This window comes from Nicotiana tabacum, chromosome 7, assembly GCF_000715075.1.
Source record: "Nicotiana tabacum cultivar K326 chromosome 7, ASM71507v2, whole genome shotgun sequence".
In the NCBI taxonomy this organism is placed as follows: Eukaryota; Viridiplantae; Streptophyta; class Magnoliopsida; order Solanales; family Solanaceae; genus Nicotiana; species Nicotiana tabacum.
The window spans coordinates 108,479,004-108,502,531 of NC_134086.1; positions in this window are offsets into that span (position 1 = coordinate 108,479,004).

Consider the following 23,528-nt stretch of genomic DNA (forward strand, 5'->3'; position numbering starts at 1 on the left):
ATATGCCTTTGCCGGATTTAAAGGGTGATAATATCGGAAGAGCGCAACTACTCATTATAAGCGTTGCTATGGTATTTGCTTGGCACAAGTGGAATATGATGTTGAAAACATGCTTATGCAATAATTAAAACAAGTTGTCATGTATTTGCACGTTATGAAGTAATTACAGCAATTTTTCATAATTTAAAGCAGTAATAAAGGAAAGCAGTAAAAGAAATAAAAGAAAGAAACAAAAGACAAGTCAGTTACGTAATAGGAGAGGGAATTAAATACTTAAAGGCATTACGCAAATAAAGACATATAGAGAAGTGTAAAGTCACAATAATAGCCTGAAATGGTAAAAGCCTAAAAGAATATCCCCATCAGAGTCTCCATACTGTCGCGCCCCCTTTTTTCTTGCAGAATCGAGTTTATGACATTTGGGAGGACAACCCGTTCCCTTTTGGGAATTTGGGTTTGCATTGAAGAGTCGCCACCTAATGATTTAAGTGCATTAGAACACTAAGAAGGGTTTGATTTGAGCAACCAGAGATTGGGTAAGGGCTTGAAATTATTCCAAGGGGAATGTGTTAGGCACCCCTCAGGATCCACTAGTGTGGTTCCCAGCCAGACAATTATTGTGACTTCAAATAACACGTAGGCAAGTAAGACTCCATATAAGAGGGGGGTTTTCACATAAGGGTTACAAATAAGCAAAGTAAAAAAGGAAGTTGATTTTTCTTTAAAGAAACAGTTTAAAAGAGAAAGAAACAAAAGGAGAGGAGGGGGCTCCTAGGTTTATTAATAATATGGATCACCCCACATAATGCCTGGTAATCGCTCCTCGACGAGGGGTTACACGTGACATTATCGCGTGGTCATCATATCCATATCTACCCTTCCCACCTGTTAAGGTATTAAAGCATGGAATGGTCTCGTTTACTTATTGCATACTATTATCCGCCCCAGTCCTATTAGACCCGGAGGTGCTTGGGACTACTAATCCTAAAAGGGTGGAGAAATTGGGCTTATTTGTGGTTTCAAAAGGTAAAAATACTAGGGTGACAAACAAAACACATATAGCAAGTATGGGGAAGCATATAAACAAATGAAAAGGCTCAAACAGACCTCCTTTAAGCAAAGAAAAGCAAGTAGTTAGCATGACTTACACATGCGGTTTAGGGTCTGATTAAACTTAAAGGATCGAGACAGACTGATTTATTACATAGTTCAGATAAGAAGCCCAAATCAGACCTGTCTGCTGGTTGTAGCATATAAAAATCTGATTCAGTTTATAAGTTTTCACCCTATGGCTTGCCTAAGTATTGGACGAAGATCTATAAGCATGATGTCTACTGATTTCAGAAACAATGAACTGAATTGATTACATACTGAAGAAAGAAAGGCGAGTTTTTAGCAAACGATTGCCAGTTCTGCAACTGGTAATGCATTATTGAGGTTGATTTTAGTCAGATTTTGATTAAAGCTCCTATAGGCATGATTTCTATGCGTTTGTCCACTTTAGAACACCTTTATAGACATAGTGAAATGTAGAAAATCCTATAAACATGATATCTAGGTACTGTGTATTATATGAACATAATATCTAATTACAGTTGGTTATTAAGACCTATAGACGTGTTTGCCTAATGAGAAGTGGATATGCAAGATTCAGAAAATCCTATAGGCATATTTTCTATATGCATATACAGAATTCAGATTTCGAATAATTATAGACATGGTATCTACATGAGAGTGCAGAAATTCCTATAGGCAGGTTATCTAATATGAAAATGCAGAAATCCTATAGACATGGTATCTATATGGAAGTGTAGAAATCAGAGATTCCTATAGACATGGTATCTATATGGATAAATTCAGAAACTCCTATAGGCAGGTTATCTACATGGAAGTGCAGAAATTCAGAAACTCCTATAGGCAGGTTATCTAATATGAGAATGCAGAAATCCTATAGACATGGTATCTATATGGAAGTGTAGAAATCAGAGATTCCTATAGACATGCTATCTATATGGAAGTGCAGAAATTCAGAAATAACCTATAGGCAGGTTATCTACATGGAAGTGCAGAAATTCAGAAACTCCTATAGACAGGTTATCTACCCCTTTTGCATACATAGTTGCCCCCCCTTTTCACTAGCCATCCCCGAGAGTTTTATTACAAAGTTATTACAACCCAGAAAAATAAAGTAAAGAAAAATACATCAGAAATTAAAAATACAACCAAGGAGAGCATGATTCAGATTTCCTGTCTGAAGTATGAAGTGAACCAACTCCAAGAGATTATATTTCAAAGCCTTTCTCCTATTTGGGGTGTGTCAAAGTTACCTAAGAGTTTCATAAGAACTCCGGGCAGTGCTTACACCCAAATGCATTATAGATGAAGACATAGTTTAGTGTGGAAGGGCCAACCCTCAAGTGTCCAAGTTCTGAGGGAACTCAAGGTCTCAAGGCAAGGCTCACAAAAGGGGGCAGAACTTAGGAACTAAGAGGGAGTGCAAGTGCAAAAGTAGAATTCTGAAAGGGGAAAGGGAAAAGGGGAGTAACTTAAAATCAGTACACATAAGGGCGTAGGGGAATGGGGAAATTTGGAAGAGCAAAAGAAAAGCAGACTGATGGGCACACCCAGCAATGGGAGATGCTGGCGCACCCTCCAGCCTGTTTGCTTAGAGGTTAAGATCCCATTGATTTAAACTTAATTAATGGGCAACAACTCACATTGTCATGCCTTAAGTCACAACTCTCAAACTCATAGGGGTAATGGGGATAGCGAGCAAGGATTCACAGCAAAAACAGGCAGAAAGATATGAGCATACTAACTTAAATATTGAACTTTACAGAAACAGTAAAGTAGACATGGATATAAAAGCTATAAATGAACACATTGTGATGATGCTGAAGCTTAAATTAGGACATACCAGTTTCAAAGAAACAAAAGAGAAAATGCAGTAGTCTTGTAAAAGCCACAGTGCAGACAAGAAAAGAGAATACTATTATGTGTAAGTAAGAGTTCAGAAGGATTGTGAAAGTGTAAAGTGTTTGTGAAGAGGGTCATGCCTTTTGTAGTGTAAAATCAGGCAGAAATAAGGTAAGAAAATAGTTGAGGAACTGATTGCCAATCAATTACACAAGACTCCCTTTAATTAAAGGATTCAAATTCAAAACGGGTAAAAACCATTTAAGGAAAGAAATTGAATAAACACTTTGTGCAAAGCATGCAATTAGGGGCAAGTACATACAAGTTTATTTAAGGACAGGGTTTTAAAGTACACGGTTTGTACAAATAAGATAAGAATATCAATTAACAACCAGTAAATCAAAAGGGTCTGAGAGTTTGCATGAATGAACAGAGTCAGAAAAGATGAAGAAGGGTTTTAACTTAGGCCAAGTCACAGAGAAAATCAGCAAACAATGGAAAGAAATCAATCAAGCCATATTCAGAAAGAAGTTTGAACTAATTGCAAATTTGAAAACCATTTTAGAGGGAAATTCATCATATATAAGGAGCATACGAACATGTTAAGCATGAAAAAGACTGTGGTGTCATTGTAAAATCAGTAGAAGATCCAGTGCAGAAGAGTTTAGTAAAAAGCCATAATTGTATGAAAACAAAGATGTCCAAACTCAGTTTAGAGACTCGAAGTTAGTCTGAAAGAATTAGGGGTTTTTGAAATAAAACCCTAGTTCAAGCAAACCACAAAGCAGAGATGAGAGGGCAAACAATTGAATCGAAACATGTTTAGAGGTTTCAGAAATGAACTGAAACTTCCAACATGCTTCTTTCAGCAACAGAACTCATGAGTAACATGCAAACACAGTTGAAGGGTTCAAAGAAAACAGAGTGAAGAAACTAATTCGAAGCATAATGAGAAAAGACTGATAAGAACAGTAGAAGAAGCATGCTTAAGAAGATCTTTTAGAAGAAACTTAAATAGAGCTCAGTAGAAGAAAAATAGTAAAAACACTTAAGAACACAGTAGAAAAAATATAGTAGGAGAATACCAGAACATGGTAGAAGAAAATACCAGAACACAGTAGAAAAGCATACGAAAACATAGTATAGGAAAACACAGTAAGAAATGCATACAAGAACATGGCAGAAGAAAATATACAAGAATACAATAGAGGCAAATACACATGAAAGACAAAGAAAGTCAGAAAAACACTTAAACTCTTTCAGAAAAACCCTAGATCGGAAAAGAAAGATTTTAAAAGTAGTTTTGAAAGAAAAGCCAGAGAAATCGTTTGAAAACGTAGGGAAAGCATAGATACACAACAGATCTAAAAGAATCGAAGAAAACCTCGAAGGGTTAGGGTTTCAGAGGGACCCCAGTAGTGAGAAAGGCTTTGAAGAGTCACCGATCTAAGTCGGAGAGGTCAAAATCAGGCTCGAACAACCATGGTACGCCGGAATAAGGCCGGAGATGGTCGTGGAACCTCCAATTGACAGAGGTCTGGGTACAAACCTTCAAGGTTAGGCCTTGAATCTTCAGAGATTAGGTGTGTAAGAGCAACAAGAGGTAGGTATAAGACTCTCATACCCTTGGAAGCCATAGATTTCGGTGGCTTTCAAGGCAGAGGTGGTAGGAGGTGGCTAGGGTTTGAGAAGATTCGAGAGAGTTTGAGAGAGTGGAGGATTCAGAGGCGGCTAGTAGGTGAAAATGATTAAGGGTTGGTGGGTGTTGGTAAATTAAAAAGGAAAGGGAGAACATGAGTCGTTGATCTGTTAGATCAACGACTGGGATTTAAAGAGGGGTCGGGTGGGTTATTTTTAAAGGTCGTGGGTTGGGTAATTTTGGAATTGGGCTGGGCAATTGAAATTGGGTTGGATTAGGGGTGTCAAATCTGGCCAAAATCGAAATAAAAACAGGCTAACATTTAAATAGCCATTTTCCTTTATTTATTTTATAAAAAATAGTAAAATAATTTTTGGAAACAAATTAAAGGTACTAAATTAATTAATAATATATAAATATTAGACTAAAAATACTGGAGGCAATTTTGTAATTATAAAACGCAATTAAATCTTAAAGTAGGCTAATATTGCAATTATATGCAATTTAGCTTAAATAAATTTGTAAAAATGTGTAAAAATCATACTAGCTATATTTTAGTATAAATTTGAGAATTCAATAAATGAATTACCAAAATGCCAATTTTGGGAACACTTATTGGGTTTTTCTTGATAAAATAGGCAATAAAATTGACTTTAAAATCTTTAAAAAATTGAGAAAAATAATAGGACCTTGGGACATACTTATATACGTATATACATGCTATTTTGAAAGGTATTTTGCATATAAAAATACAGGAAAAATTGGGTATCAACAATCATGGCCAAGAAAGAGTGATGTTACGTCTCTCTAGTTCTCCCGAGGAAAAAGAAAATGACTCAAAGAGTCGATAAAGTGTGAGCCAAAAAAGAAAAAATGGAGTGCTTAAGGAAATATGAACCCATTCTATGTCAATTAATCATACCCTAGTCCGAAAGCATTCATTACATCCCGAAAAATCACTACATGATTTCAAGTTGAGTGAGCTTACATTAGTGGTGATTTACATGAGGGGCAAGCATATGGTACTTAAAACCGTACTTGTGACATTCTTTTGAGAGAGATGAGCAAACTTTTCGCAATTCTTAATTTCAGTGTTACATTCTTAAGTGAGTTATGCTGACAAAGAATAGAGGATGAGGAATTTGGGATCCACAATGATCTACGTGAAAGAGCGAGCTTCCTTGATGAATAAGTGAACTCTTGATGCTCTAGTGTCACATTAGAACTATTGTACTCAAAAAGTCAAATCATTGTATTGTTGATAATTCATACGTGTTGTGGGTAATTGTTGGTCCCAATTGATGTGTGATTGATTTACCTTAGGCCAACTGCAATAGTTCTTGTCTTGTGGATGTGGGAATTACCTTATTTGCTTGAAGACAAACAAAAGCTTAAGTTTGGGAGAGTTGATAAGTAGGAATTTTGACTATTTATTTGCACTCTTTTACTTTTGTTTTAGCTCAAAATTGCTTAAAGGTATTCCCGAAAACTAGTGAAATGTGCTTTCTTGTAGGAGTGTTAGAATATGAGCTAAAAAGATGAAAATCAACTCAAGAAGGAGTAATTTTGGATTAGGACAAAAACAACGCTAAAAGGGCATTGTGCGGACCGTACAATATTGAGTGCGGCCGCAAATCATGAAGAAAGTCTCTGACAAGAAATGCTCTGCAAAGTGCGGACTACAGAATTCTGGTGCGGCCGCAGAAGATAAAGTTCAGAGAGATGAGATTTTAAGTTCAAGAAGAAATACGGACCACACCATTTTTGTGTGGCCGCATAATCAAGAGCGCGGCTGCAGTCAGAAATGTGCGGTCCACAGAAGTCCCACAATGTCAAAACCCAAAGTCAAGAAGTGCGAACCGCACTATAATTGCGCGGCCGCAGAAGCAAGAGTGCGGCCCCACTCATAAATGTGCGGTCCGCCGTTTCGAATTGAGAAAGCCAAATCGGAAAAATCACTGAAACTACCGAGAGGTATAAAGTGAGTAATTAAGTGTGATTGCTATATTGAATCCCGATCAACCAAACATGCCCTAAAGCTCTAAATCTGTTAGGTAACCAACTAGGCGGAACTCGCAACCCTAGATCTTTCATAACTTGAAAAACAACCAAAATTAAAAATATTGTCTCTTAGCTCTACAATTACAATCAATAGTTTAAAAGTAGAAGTAGAAACAACAATTAAAAATATGAAAGTGTAATTTGGGGCATATCATACATTCATATTAGGTGTATACCTAATCCAAAATCTAACTCTCTGTGGATTCGACCCCGACTTGCATTGGGTTTTTATTATTGCTTCGACCTCCTCACAACCTATATTTGTGGTGTGAGTTTGGACGACATCGCATACCAAGGTAATATAAACTTGTTTCTCTGCTTTCTAGTGATTGAAAGAATCTTATTTTAATCATAGCTCTTCATACACATTTGGTTCTGAATCGAAGGTCTGGTCGAAGGCAGAACTATTGTTAAGCTTAAATTCGAGCCTAGAATTAATTCCACTACTGGTTTAGTTATTTATTTTATCTTTAATTCGCTTATCTAATATTCTTGATCATTTGTGTTGAATCAATCCACATATTTTTAAAATCGCGAATAAATTCAATTGTTATCCATTTTAAGGGTAAATACACCTATCACACATATATTGATTCAGTGTAAACATTAGATACGAAAAACTTTACACGTATATCAGGAATTATTATCTCTAATTAACCAAGTGATCATATTAGGATTTCGTGATTTATGCCTCGACAATTAAAATAGGACAGAGGAAGTAAATACGAGCCTTTTGTGTAAAATCATCGCAATAATAAATCTATGCCATTTATCGTAAGCTCTTTAAACACTTTTCACTTTCATTTACAATATCTAAGCTCAGACTATATAGAATTGTTGTTGTCCTTGCTTATATGTTGTTAATTAGTTTTAGTTTTTTGATATATTTTGTGAAGTTTTTATTTGATCTTGTTCAGATTTGTACTAAAAGGGAGCAAAGCCAAAGTTAGGGGACAGATCATTTCCTCCCTTCTTTTATTTTATAAAATAAAATAAAAGATGTCAAGTTAGGCATGCATGTGTGTTTCGCTATGGTTTTGATCGTTCAAAGACTTTTAAGGACAATGCTTCTTAAAGTTAAGCACTCAAATAAATATGTCCTAAAAAGGTTATTACAAAAGATCTGACTATTCAATAAAGCTTGAGGGGCCATTTTCCAGAAAAGTCAAATGAAATATAGAGAACTATACAATATAGATAATTTTGGAATCCTTAAGAAATGTTACGCAATGTTCAAATATGCTCACTTAGAAGCATGTAAAATTGTCTACATAATCACTAATATAGCTACTATTTGTTTACCCTTTATTTAATCGAAACAGTTTAGTATGTCCTCGTCTTTACCATTCTATGTAGAGAAAAATTCAGCTGTTTTCTTATATTAAAAAATGTGTTTGTTTGGGGGGGAGGGGTGTGAAGGATTTTATCAAAACCTTACCATTAAGTCCAAGAAGATAGTAAAAAATGATAAGAGACTTATCAAAGAAGTTCAAAGAAAATCCAAGACATCGACCAGTATCCGTTAATTAAGCCATAAACCACAATTTAACGCAATATGTGATGTGAAAACTCAAATTTGGGCAACAGCCGCAATATTCAGCCCATATCAATTAGGAGTACTAGTTATTTTTTTGAGTTTTTTACACAAAATTATATTTCAAAGTAATAAATTAACTCCACAAATCACGGGATCCATTTTTATTCTTATCACCATATTTATCAACCTTCAACCTAATTTCTTATCTCTCTTCTTGCAACCCTAGCCCACATCTCCATTAATCTTTCCACCACTTGACTGCTATGTTGTTACCAGTCAGAAATCAGTACGATTTTTCTGGTAGCATATGGAAACAATTAATGTGGATTAGTAGATCTTGATCGTTATTTATTCTTCGTCAATACATGTTTTGACCAAGTGGAAAGCTATTTTAGATATTAGTGGCTATTGAAATTGATTTTCGTTTTATTCTTCATTTTGCTTCCTTCTTGTTTCTTCTCCTTAAAAAAAAGATGTGCTGAATGGTGTTTTTGAAGATTGACGGGTACAGTGGTGAAGGCTATGTATGATGGAGTTGTGGTGGCAGTGGTTTATCTTTGAGGTAGTATATATGAGGTATATAAACACTGAATATATAAAATAATTCAATAAATATACAGTTAATTGACTTATTAAATTTAATATATGCTGAATATACATCGTATATGTTCATGCATTAAACAACTAATGTTAAAAGAATTATATACTACGTATAGCCAAATAATACAAATACTATACCAATAATATTATATTATAAGCTTCATAATGTATTTTATCTAAGGGTGTTTATCGGGCGGGCTGAGACGGGCTGAACGGGAAAAACCCCAGCCCGTTCGGTTAGCGGGCGGGAAAAATCCCAACCCGTTCGGTTAGCGGGCTCTTAGTGAGCTGTGTTTTTTCAGGTTTTTGTGGGCCTGTACGGGTTATGCCTCAAACGGGCTCGGGCGGGCCGGGCTCCATTTTTTTTAATTTAAATTTTATTTTTCTTATTCAATGTTATTGATAGTTAAGTATTTGCAAACTTTTAAGGGTTAGAATTAAACTTTGAAGTTTAAAGTTTAAAGTTTTAAATTTGAAATTTGTATTTTATAATTATAAAATTGAAATTGGAAAGTAAGTGGCTACAAAAAATTATTTAATAAGAGTATAAGACCAATAGGCAAATGTAAGGAACAAACTCTGAAGGCTTTCATTTATATTTTTAATATTTTAAATTAATTTGCAAGTTCTTTTTTGATTTTGTTTTTATTTTTGAACTTGCAAATTAAAACTTAAAAGTTTACAATAATTATAAAAAATACGAAATAGTACATCACATGATTTGCATCATTTTTGTAAGTTCTTCCATGTCAACATGAGGTTCTTGGTTTCCGGGATTGGTTGAATCGGAACCATAAACCATTATATCTCCAATTTCTTGGTCCTCCTCTTCGTCTACCTCATCACGCCCTTGATTTCGCCGTTCTGATCTTATCCAATCTCTGAAGCACACTAGAATTTCCAAAGCGTTGTTGCCCAATGAATGACGGGTATCTCCTAGCTGCTGTCTTGCTTGGCTAAATGCGCTCTCTGATGCGACTGTTGAAATCGGCACATTTAGCACGTCTCGAGCCATGGCCGAAAGAACAGGAAATTGATTTGAGTTGCTCCTCCACCAACTCAGCGGTAGAAAATCCTTTGTGAGGGGCTCTGGTGACTTTTGCAAGTAGAATTGTAGTTCATCAATATTTCTGCTACTGGTTTGTTGATGCTCTCCTAGTGTAGACCAAATCTGATAATCTTGAACACAATCATCATCATCCATAGTTGTTCCAGATGTTGAAGGATTAGTTGAAGGAATATTTGCATCTACAACCGAAGAAGCATCAACAATGTTAGCATAATAATTATATAAAGTTTGTAAATGTGTGTGTAGCTCAGAAATACAAGTGTCAATATCAGGAGTTTCAGTTGGGCCAACATCCATATAAGTATATAAAGCTCTAATTAATTGGCGACACTTTATCATTTTGACAGTAAGGTTTAAAATAGCATCAATTAGGTAAATATAGGGAATTGGGTAGAAATACTTTTTAAACTTATCTAGCATAATATAATCTATATATACCATTAAGACTATCTACAGTCACAATTGCCGGAAAATTTTTAATTTTCCGATACAATAATTTTTTACTCCATATTTTCTGTTTTTTTTTTTTAAAAACTAATAAATACTAACTCAATGAAAAGATGACCGACCCGATCTAAATTCATTTGTAAAAATCAATAAATCAACAACAAAAACAGTCAATGAATAGGGAAGAATTTATTACAAGATATTACTTTCAATGAACTAATAACTAGTATTCCCACTGTCCCAATATATTCGGATTTCGAGAGTTAAATAAAAAAAAAATTGACTAATTTTTCACATACTTTTTAAATATTTTGTTATTAATTACTCGTAGTATACTTGTAGAAGGTGAAATTATAGACATTCATGGTCCTTTACATGAAAACATGAGTTTTCCGATAATTATGACTTTTTGTGTTACAATGGTGAAATTTTTGTGATTTTTCTTTTAAAAAAATATAATTATGTGACTATGATAAAAAATACTCATAATTATAAGAGCATTTGTGGAATTTACCCAACACATTTTTAGTATTTTCGTGGGTACAAGATTCCAAGTTAGGTGTCTCTTCTAGTTTGGACTATCAAAAGGAAGGTTGAAGTTTAACATATATTTAAATAAAAGCGGGTTCAAAAGTTAAAATAAAGTCATTTCCCAAAATTTAAATTTTCTTTAGAATAAAGTAGGTCTTGATATAACTTTTCTAATAAAATAATGTAATCGTATTAATAAGTGAAAAAAGGTTTATAATAATCAGATCAATCTAAAACAAAAATATATAATTAATCATTGGAAGGAGTAGTTCAAGACTTAAAAGTAAGGGTGGAGTACACTTATTTATTTTGTCCATTTGTATAAAGTTTGAAAATTAGGTCCAAACGTCTCTAATCCTTTCACCCTGGCTTTTCACTTTAAACAAGTGGCGCACGTGCATGATGATGTTCGTCTGCCTTTTGGGTAGACAAGTTAAACATATTCAAATAACACAATTATTTTGAATGTTCCATATGATACAACCACCCAATAAACGTGTAATGATGTCCCCTTGGATGTTTTTAGCATAATTTAGGATTCATTTTTAAAGGGAAATGCTTATTTACATTTGATGCATAAACGAAGCTAATGCAGAATTATTACTTTATGTTCTTCAGTCAGTATGGTAAAAGAAAATTCACTTTAGTCTAAACTCTATATTTCTAATTTCTATTAAAAGTACACTGTTTCAATAGCACAAAAAATATAACCAAAGTCAATATTAGATTAATTTCATTAACTTTTGGAGCCAAGAAGTCGCAAAGTAGGACGTGATATTTATACCTTCAAACACATGGATCACGGCAAATTCTTGACCTTGATTAGGTCATTAGTCTTCCATTTTCAAACCTCGAATATATACAATACATTTGATTAATGATGGAGATAGATCCCAACCAACACTATCGTTTCTCGTTGACTCAGCATCGTAGAGTGGAGTCAACTTAGTAGACTTGTGACTAGTCTGTTTGGTAAAGTTGGAAGAAGACAAATATGAGTGACTTGGTAATTCTACATGTGCAACAACACAAAAGCCCAGTGAATTTCGGAAGTAAATCAAAGGGGTATTATCATTTTTAGCCCGCGTTAAAAATTATTTATATTCGGTAGCTGAAGAAGTGTATAAAATTTGTATATTTTTGTATATAACATACAAAATGCATATATATATATATATATATATATATATATATATATATATATATATATATTATTTTGACTATTATTTTAAAAACGGCTATACAGTATCATTTTCCCTATATCAAATCCCTCGATGTTTGGTTAGCAGCCCAACTGTTGCTAAACCCAGTCCCAATCTGGTTAAAGTTTGCGGCCTTATTCATCATTCCATATCAACCAGCCATTTTTGGGGAGAAATTAAAAAATAGCCAGATTTACAAATGGTCATTTAAAAATAGCCACATTTTTAAAAGTAATCGAAATTTAGCCACTTTTCATGTAAAGATAAATCTGAAAGAAAATACTGTTCAAAATTTGGAAAAATACTCCAGTGTATTATACTGGAACTTTCCGTGTTGGAGTTCTAGCATAATATGCTTGAAGTTCATACACAGGTGCACCAATCTCCAGTATATTATGCTGGAACTTTCCGTGTTGCAACAAAATAGTGGCTATTTTTCAATTACTTTGCAAACGCTGACTATTTTTGAATGACCAATCCAAAACTGGATAGCCCGTGCTATTTTTACCCATTTTTGTTTTGGCCCAAAAAGACTGATGTATTAAGCCCAAGTAGGAAGAAGGATATTTCGAAGATCTAAATTGTCTGTTTTTCCAGTGAATTCTGCAGCCTTTTTTTTTTTTTTTTTTTAATTGGATATCATTCATTGATTTTACAGCCTTTTTTCATTGGAATATTAATTCTGCCTATATTTATTTTATCATTTTTTCTGCAACATATATTTCCTTTCTTTCACTATAGTAGAGTTTTAAGGCTTTTCGTATTTATCTTCCCACAAGTATCTGATATAGTAAGTAGCTAAGTTTAAAGTTATCTAGACAATATGAAGAAGAAAATACACACACACACATAAAAGGCCAGATCATTATTTGCTAAAATAATTCCAAGTCTTGTTTAATTTATTTTTTGGTGAAAGAAGAAGAAGAAGAAGAAGAAGAGAGAACCTTATTAGTTGTTTGCTAAAATAATGCCAAGTCTTGTTTAATTTATTTTTTGGTGAAAGAAGAAGAAGAAGAGAGAACCTTTTTAATCAGCTCATTACATCAAACTTATTGTTTATGAAAGCTAGACAAATCAGAAAATACAAATTTGTTTAAACATGTAAAAAATTCCCTCATATTTCGGATATTCCAATTTGGATCATAAGCTTGATGGTTGGACTAAAATTTTCTCAGTCTATATTGCCAAAAAAAAAAAAAAAAAAAAAAAAAAAGGCGGATGTTGGTTCAGAAACTTTGGCTATAAATAGTTCCCTTATATCTCAGGTTAAAATCATAATAACTGGAAACCTACTTTGGATAAGATGGAAACACTCATAACTTAAATATCTCTGTCACTCTCTCAAATAATTGCTTCTACAGACATAACCACTAGACTTGCTTTTCCATATAATCCACTTGATGAGAAAATCTTAATGATCATTGATGGGCCCTGCTTGTAATTTTGGGCCTCAATAATGGGCCAACTAAGCAAAGCAAGTTTTTCTATTTTCTTGTCCACAAAAGTGGTCCATTTCTTGATATAATTTCATGAGAAACATACATTGTACATGAATTTAGACTAGACTCAAGAGTCCTTAACACCCTATAATTACTTGGCTGTGCCTGAACCATCCATTTGAATCAAGAGATTAGAAAACACAAAATATATAATGATGAAATCGACTAGCTAACTACTCACCCAACAAATCAATCAACATCCTAAGAAAAAATGTGAAAAATAGAAAAGGAGAAATTTAGATTTATACGTGTAAGCACTCTTCCCCTTCAACCGCGAAATTGTAGGTTCGAATCATCAAGGGAACAAAATAGGGAGCGTCGGGAGGTGTAAAATAAAATAAAATTATACATTAAGTAGTCATAACTCAACTTGTTCAATTTTAGGATGTTTTTCAAAAAACAAATTGAATGAAATGATGTGATTAAATATTTATGGATCAAATTTGTATTCGTACCTTAATGACGGCAGGTAAAAGTTTTGGAGCCGGGAACCAAAATGTGGTTCTTTTGGACTCAAACTACATAAATAGATGGTAAAAAAATATTACATTTTTATATATAGCGCCATAATATCTGACGCTATACACTAACAGTAATGGCACCGTTAATGTATAACGTCAGGTATTGTGGCGCTATACTGTAAAATCTGACACGCCCAGGTATAGCACCACAATACCTGGCGCTATACATACATCATTAATGTATAGCGCCAGGTATAGTGGCGCTATACTGTAAAATCTGACACGCCCAGGTATAGCGCCACAATACCTGGCGCTATACATACATCATTAATGTATAGCGTAGTAAAATTTAGAGCCTTGTAGCGTAGTAATGTGTAGTATTTTAGCTTAGAATTCCTTTTGTTTAAGTATCTTATATTGGTTGTTGAAAATGCAAACTTTGAACAATTAAGTTAATAATTGTATCAACACACATAATTAGTAATTTGTACAATTAAGTTATTAAAAATATGAATTTATGAACCCATCCATATATATATATATATAATTTGTACAATTAAGTTATTAAAAAATATGAATTTAAATTATAATAAAAATACATAATTATTAATGATAGTTTGGTGTCACTGGTCCTCAAAATATCGAGCCCTGAACCCATATATATATAATTTGGACAAGACAACACACACATAGCGCCATATATAATGGTACACATAGTTGGTCTCCGCATAACCAACACGTTGAAAACACTTGATGGCATGTGAGCAAGGCATGTGGTAGATGGACCATTTCCCACATGAGCATAACCTTATAGATTCATTTACAGTATGTACATTATTACCCCGATTATTATGGATAGCGGTGCGAACTTCAAAAACACCTCTTTCGTTATCATACTGCAAAAATGAATGTCAATGTGCTCGCCGTCTGTATTTCTCAAATCATTTCATAGGCACTGGCATAAATTCAACACCCCTCTCCATCAATTCTGTTGCAGCTGCAGACCGTTCAACAAACCTCTCTGCCATATGCTTGAACGACATCTGCATCATGGCTGTGACGGGCAATCCTCTTGCCGACTTCAATAACCCGTTGAAGGACTCTGACACGTTTGTAGTAAGAATTCCCCATCGTCTGCCGCCATCCGCATGCAACGTCCACTTTTTAGGGTCATGTCGCATTAACCAACGATAGGCTGCCTCGTCTTCTTGCCTGATAGAATCCATATGCCTCCGGAATTTATGTTGTTGGTGGTCTGTTGCTGCCATCCACATCAAATCATGTAGATCCTTATTGGGATATGCCTTCTGGAAATTGGCCTTAAAGTGTCTCACACAGTAACGGTGGTATGCATAAGATTCTTGCCATGCATGCAAGTTCTCCACAGAACTTAATATATCACCGTGTCGATCAGATATTAGACAAATACCTGAACGCTGTTTGACAACGTGCTCTTTCATGTGGTTCAAAAACAGCGTCCACGTCTCTGTGCTTTCATTGGAACAAACAGCAAAGGCTAGAGGAAATATCTGTCCATTAGCATCCACTGCCACAGCTATCAATAGCTTGATATCGTACTTTCCATAGACATGCGTTCCGTCTATGGATATTACTGGCCGACAATGCGAAAAACCATCAATTGTTGGCTTAAACACCCAGAACACGTAATTGAATATGTATTCTGGTGTTCCCGGACTCTGCTCAAGCTTCCATTCAACAACTGTTCCGGGGTTAAAGTGTTGCAGTGCGGCCATGTACTTTGGCAGAGATGCAAATGACTTATCCCAATTACCGTAGACAATTTCAAACGCTCGTTTGCGCCCGAGAAATGCCTTTCTTTTCATAATGGTATGGCCATATTCCTGGTGGACCGATGTAATGCACTCTTTGATTGTATACTTTATGGACGCTTCGATATGCGGAATAAGTACAAGAGAAATTAAGTCAATATCCAAGTTGAAGTGATTCCCGTTGAATGTGTCCATTTCGCATGTGTGGGTGAGAATGTATTTACCCACTTTCCACATACCTGTCTTCCTCTTGGTCGCACGCAACATCTAATTACATGGCCAAAATCACCTGCGGCAAACAACCTTGTATACCATCGGACTTGACTCTCATACTTGCATCTCACGACACTCTTTTACGTTGTGCATTTTACAAGCCCTGCTTAAGCGCGTTTTATCCGGAAAAAGCATCCCCTTTGCAAGCACCGTTGGTCTAGACTCATCCTACATTGCTGTCTGGATTTCATCAAAATCCCTTGTTAGAGCTTCCATATCCGGCACGGTTGGCAAGTTATCAATGTAAGGAATCTCCCTTGAATGAAACGACACTTCAGACTCATACATTTTTCGTCTAGGGGGGTCTCTCTTCAAATCAGGTCCTTCATCCTCATCCTGCTCATCACCATCCTCACGAAAAAAGGGTGTCTCGTCTCCGGATTCATCGGCATTGTTATCGTAATCACTGTTCTGTTCCTCACTCTGTGCATCTGCCAGATCCCGATGTAATACGTCGTTTTCGGTCAATTGAGTGAGTACGGGTGGTTCAACTTGCTCGTTTTCACTGCACAACCAACAAAAATATAAGCTACTGAATTAATAAATGATTTCCATATGGCTATATCACTTCACTTACAAGTCGTAATGTGATGAAATTTCATGATGAACGTTTTCAATTAAGTGATGACTATCGGATGGGCCACTTGTAAAATTCATATCCGGCCGGTACCCCTATTAAATATATGAGCGTTAATAAAAATTCAATACGCCAAAAATATACATAATTAACACAAATGAAAATTGAAGTTTACCACTCGTCTTGTGAATTATAGAAAGCAGGGTATAAATTATTTTCTCGCTGCTCATTCGCTAGCGGTGATAAGTTTAAATCAAAACTCTTTCATCCGAAACCTGTCCGGCAAAAACTGCTCCAGAATAACCACCCTATGACTGGGGGTTATCTCTGCTACGCACAACCTTGTTTTTTGGAACGTCTTCGACCTTCACGTACATCTCCAACATTGTGATTACAAGAAATTCCCGACATTCGTCCGGAGTCCTCAGAAAATCACTCAAAGTTTCATCATCGTCGATGTTAAACTTCGAGTAAAAAGCAACCCCTTGCGGAGTGACGAAATACGGATATCTTCCGGTTACTTTAAGTATCACTGAACGTTTCCTCACACTCAGTTTTTTGCATAACAACGATATCAATTTATCGTACTCTATTGTAAGTGGCAATTTAACATGGCACTGAGCAGGTAAACTGTAGCCCACAGAGTTATTCTCCATCACAACCTCACCCCCCCCAATATAATGAAACTCTTATTCTACGCTCTTCAGACATAATGAAAAAATGCTGGAAAATTTAAGAACAATAAGCGTTTCAACAAGAGGTAAAAAAAATTTTGAATGAATTTCTATACAATCCTAACCTCTTTATATAGGAAATGGTTAGCCGGATTTTTTTTTTATATAGGTATAACGCCCAAAAAGTTGGCACTATACGCTTTTGAATTATTGAAGTCACGAATTATTGGCCAGGAAAAAGAAGTATAGCGTCACTATACCTGGCGCTATACATTAATGATGTATGTATAGCGCCAGGTATTGTAGCGCTATACCTGGGTGTGTCAGATTTTACAGTATAGCGCCATAATACCTGGCGCTATACATTAACGGTGCCGTTACTGTTAGTGTATAGCGCCAGTTATTATGGCGCTATATTTAAAAATGATTTTTTTTATCACCTATTTGTGTAGTTTGAGTCCAAAAGAATCATATTTTGGTTCCGGAATCAAAAGTTTTGGACAGTATACTTGTGATTTACCAAAAGAATAAGAAAAAGGAAACCAAAATAGATACAGGCATGACCTGTGGGGTCAATTTTGGGCAGAAGTTGCAGAGAAAAGATGGAAAAGCCATTTGAGGATATATGATTGGGTTATTCTGAAGAGGCAATGAGTTTGAGGTTTAACCAAACATTTATGGTTATTGTGCCCATGAACTGTCCTTAAATATCTAGGGCCCTAAATTGGCCAACCAATTTCACTTGTCATGCCTTAAAATTGTATGGAAATTAAAGCTACTACTACTATATTGGAAAAAATTGAGTTTACATATTAAAGTGATTGAAAAATGGCGTGTCATGACACGTAAACTGGTCAAAGAGTTATGATTGACAAAGAAGCACGAGTTGCAACAGATACGAGCAGAGGCATAAGAAGAGGCACGAGTGGATACTCAAAAGATTCAACGCCCGTACCTATTTAAGTCCGAGAATTAAGGAGAATGAATCTGACAGCACAAGAGAGTACATATACAGTATTTAATGAGCATTAAATACTAAAAACGTTAGAGAATCTGTATTAAAATACAATAATTATGTAATGTTGCATTTAATGTCTTTAATTGTCTATAATGACCTTATTATGATAAAGGCAAAACACATATTTTCAAGATAGCTATAAAAGGGAAAGAATGTGTCAATTGTAGGGACACGAGATACTATCTGAACACATGAGATTACTTTATTTTTATGACTATCTTTGCCAAAATCATTTTTCTTTATTCATTCTTTGATTATCAGTAACCCGAGTTCTTCTAAATTATCGCTTTGACCGAAATTCCATTTTTTGGTTAAACAAGTACATTATTGTTTTTTTGTTCTTTCTTATTTTCTTGCGGCATGAAAAGAGGGTCTTAGAGCAATGATAGATTTGTCTCGGTATGATCTATAGGTCACAAGTTCGAATCGTGAAATGAGTCATCATACTTACTTTAGGGTAAATTGCTTATATCATACTTTTGAGATGGGACAGTTTCCTGAACTTTGTGTGAATATATAATACTTTGTGCACTGCATTATTTTTTTTCGGCTGCATCTTTTGATTCACTTTTGGGAATCTGTCTCCTTTTAAAATAAATTAAAAATAATAATCAAAGAATTAAAAGTAGGGCGTTATTTTCAAAAAAGAAAGTTACTTACTGGATAATCTCGAAACTCGGCTTTAGCTTTTGTCTTAAATATAAGTTTTTTTCCCAGTAGCTTTTTGGCTGAGACTACCTCCCATGTGACAACAAGCTCACCATATGTTTCTGCTAATTGCATTATTTTCTTCAGTTAAGGATTCAAATATTAATCTCTCAGTTTCAAATTATGTGATCCATTTAATTGGATATAAAGTTTAAGAAAAACGAGAATATTTTTGAATTTGTGGTGTAAAATAAAACACATATATTTTGTGTGGATATAAATCATTGGATAAAGGTAAATTGTTTCCAATTAGAGAAAGATGTCATTCTTTTTGGCACTGACCAAAAAAGAAATAGGTTCACATAAATTGAAACAGATGGAGTATGTGTTATCGATTTGACATGAGATTTTGTAAAGCACATATTGATGATTATGGTTCATTCATGATGTGAATGGAATAAATCACACACATATATATATAGAGAGATTCTTCCTAAAAGTTGATTGATCTGGTTCTTAATTCTCCACAAAACTAGCCAAAGTGGTCGTTCCATAACTATTTGTAATTTGTTCTGCAGTTACACTTATGCTTGTTGTCAATCTTATCAAAATACCATTCATAAAGTCATTCAAAAAAAAAGAGGGAAAAAATAAAATGAATTGGCAACCCTCTAGTTCAGCCCCAAAAAAAAAACAAAACTACGCTGAACTAGATGGTTGCCAATTCATTATTATATGAGTAACACAACAGTGAAATAGAATTATAAGGAAATTGAAAACAGCTTGTAAATTAAGATTCAACACTAGAATTATTAAAGATCTAGCTATTTACGATGCTTCAAGTTTACATTTCCTGAAAATAATTATGTCCAAACAGCATGGACCTAAGCAATGAGAATCGGAAGGTTGCAACAGTAGATCGAGGAGTGCCTACTTGACGTTGTAGTAATTTTAGATAATTAATTATAGGCAAAATACATAGTTTGCCCCCGGAGCTTAGGACCAAATCCATGTGACACACCTTCTGAGAACGGATAACTTTTTACACACCTAACCTTTTCAAAGTGTGTATAAGACACACTACTTTTTATTGACCAGTTTTTTGTTTGGAGACTGCATCCACGTACCAGTCAAAATGCGACACATGTCATAACTCAACTATAAATAAATACATACTTAAAATAAACCTTAATTGATTAAACTTTTTCCAATAAAATTAAATATTATATCACCTTATCCCCCTTCCCCCTCCCCAAAAAAAAAAAAAAAAATCTTCCCCAAGCCTCCCCTCCGTCATCAGCTTCCTCCTCCTCCACCGTCTACCCTCTTCTCCGAGCTCCCTTCCCATCGGCTTACTCCTGTAAGGCTCCAATTCCTCCCCCTTGTTTACTTTAAAAACATGAGCAATAACTAATAACAAGAATTCAACAAATACAGTCTATTTTAAAGAGAAAAACACTTAGAAATAAAAAAAAATCACACCATTGAATTATGTCTCTGCGCTTCTAAAAACTTTAATTAGGAGTAAATTTTTTTTTACATAGAATGAGAACTCAACTCAAACTCACAAAATAAAAGAAAAAACCCACATAACATAAAACCTGACATAATTAGATCCACCAAAACACTTTTAAATGAAGAAATTACAAGTCTTTATTTTAACTCAATAACATCAAACTACATAATATTTGTTTAAACTCAAAGATGGAATCCAGAAATGGTATGGCTTGAAGATCTTAGCTTCTGGGTTTAACTCAAACTGCTCTATTTTGTATGCAGAAGGTAAGGGCTTCCATGGCTGATACCAACAACTGGGTTTTGAGAAGAAGAAAAAAAGAGAGAAAAGAGACGGGCTTCAATGGTGAAGGTATGGTGGTTCTTGGCAGGTGGGTATTGGTTAAGATGGTGGAGAAATTATGGAGAAACGATGGTGGAAGGTGGGCGTTGGATTTGGCGGAGGATAGCCAGTGAATTAGTTTAGGAAAATGGAAAAAAAATAAAATAAAGAAAGAAAATAATTTTTTTACTATTCACGTGCCTTATTTTATTGGTAAAACACGCACTAGCCATGTCGACAAAAAAGGTGTGTATTAGACACACTTTAAAAAGATTGGGTGTGTAAAAAGTTGTCCGTATTCAGAAGGTGTGTCACAGGGATTTGGTCCTAAGTTCGGGGCAAACTATGTATTTTGCCTTATTAGAATGTACTTCACATTCTTTTTAGTGTATCATTATCTCTAGATGTCAAGTAATTGCAATTTCATCTACTGTCGGAGCGAGGAAATTATTTTCAGTTATTTTTCATTTACAATCAATTAATGAAATATTGGTGTAAGCACTGAAGACCATAAATTTCATACTAGTTTTCCACATCCATTATTGACAAATTTTGTCTCCAATTATTGACCAGTCAACGTGACATCTTTTTGAGGACCATAAGATATGTTCCTTATCCTTTTCTTCTTCCAGATATCTACAATACTATTGCTTTATAATTCTCAGTCAATATATATAATTGAAAATAAAATTTAGAAATTGTGCAACTTTTTCATTAACCATTAAAATTGCGCTGATATTTTGCTTACCGTGATCACAAAGATATTTTAATTCAATTATTAGGTGAACAAAAGTCGATCGTTAGTAGTTACTCCCTCCGGTCCACATTTGTTTTTTTATTTTGGTCCAAAATAAGTGTCCGTTTATATAATCAAGAAAAAATTCAATTTGTTTTTACAAAATTATCCTTATATATATATCCCTAAAAAGTTTTCTTACTCCTCACATTAAATATTTAATTAAGGATAGTTTAACCATACTAGGTATTTTTGTATAGAATTTAGTATTTTCTTAATGGATGTGCCAAAAGCAAATTGATCACTTATTGTGGACCGGAGGGAATACTGCATATGAGATTTTTTTCCAATTTGCTCAAATCCTTATATTCTCTCATGATAGCAAAAATTGAACCAAAAAGATATAGGAGGTAATTTCATTATTGAAGAATCATATTGAGTTAGCATTTTGTACTGATTGATACTGTACTTTTTTTATACATATAGGTAGGTGTATTTGCGCGTACTTTTGTTATTTTGCTGGACACTTGCTACAAATGTGACCACCAAAACTTAGGAAGATAAGAAAAAATTGCCTACCATTTTTTGTCTTATATTAGGATTTGAACTCTAGGTTGTCTTGATTTTCTCCTACAACTTCATTAACCATTAGATCACCCCTTAGATGCTAAATATTCGTATTATTATTGTATTATAGAAAAATATCTAAATACATCTTATGGCGCGTTCAGAGACATATGTAGTGTTAGAATACTGGGTTCATATGAACTTTTGACACTGTTTACCTCAAAAAATAAGAGTAACAATTAAATATAATTTGTGGTTTTAAATATATGTGATTTATACCAATACTAGTGAATATACAAGTAATATTAGTTTTAAGTAAGAAGAATTGATGAACCAAACCAATATTGTTAGAGCAATAAGGACCTCGAACTCGATTATCTCAGGGGCCTCGAGGTGAGTTAAAAGTAATAAAGTATGAACTATAAAGTAAAAACAATAAAGCTGAAGAGTAATTGTGGAGCACAGTAAACGAGAAAAACATAGTAGAATGTTCTATTGCAGTGAATGAGATGATCTTTATAAATGATTGGGGTCCCCTTTATATTGGAGGGAAAACCTTAATATGGTACATTTCCAATTATGGTAAAGAATTCTATTGGTACAGCTGTATAACAACCAAGTACGGGACTTGTACTATTTCGTACAAATCTTATCCCATAATTTATGCCCTGATCCACGTGTCCTTGAGACATTCCCGGTCTTTCTTGAGTGTCATCGAAATCGTACTGCCCTCGAGGCAGATCATGGTGGGTCTCCGATTTGCTTCTCGAGGTGCGCACATCCAGACCAAGCTCGATTCTTACTTCGAGCTTCCCGAACTAGAGCTCGGGGTATGATCAAGTCTTCGAAAAAGAACTCTCCGATTTCGACCGTATACAGATAGTCCCCGCGTTTCTTAGAATACGATGATAAAAAACAATTTGAACCTTGATTTTCCCGAACCTCTCGTGATGATGTCATGCCCATGACGTAGGCACTTGAAGTGATCAGAAATGTCATGTCAGCATGCTTCCCCAAAACATAAATATGTTTCAGCATTTGTCGGCCACTTGCGTCGTCGGTCCCGTTGTCGGCTTTCTATAAATAAGATGCCAATTGGCTGAACAAAAAACTATACTTATTCCATCTTCATCTACTTTTAGTCCTTTCCCTTCTTTGCTTCCTCCTCTAATCAACTATTTCTATGGTTCATATATATGACCACAAGGTGATATGGCAGCAACTTTATCAGTTATGCCAAGGTTCCCTTTTTCAAAGCATCGGCTCGAGACAACGAGAGAAGGGCACCGAATCCTTCCCGTATCAGAAGATATGCAAACTTTACACTGCTGCTCTTCTCTCTTAACTTCAACCTGGTGTGGTGCTTCATTACTTTTGCTTTCCATGGAATGAGGTGACACTATCATCTACTAACTTTTGCATCCCACACTGGAACAGTGTTCCGAG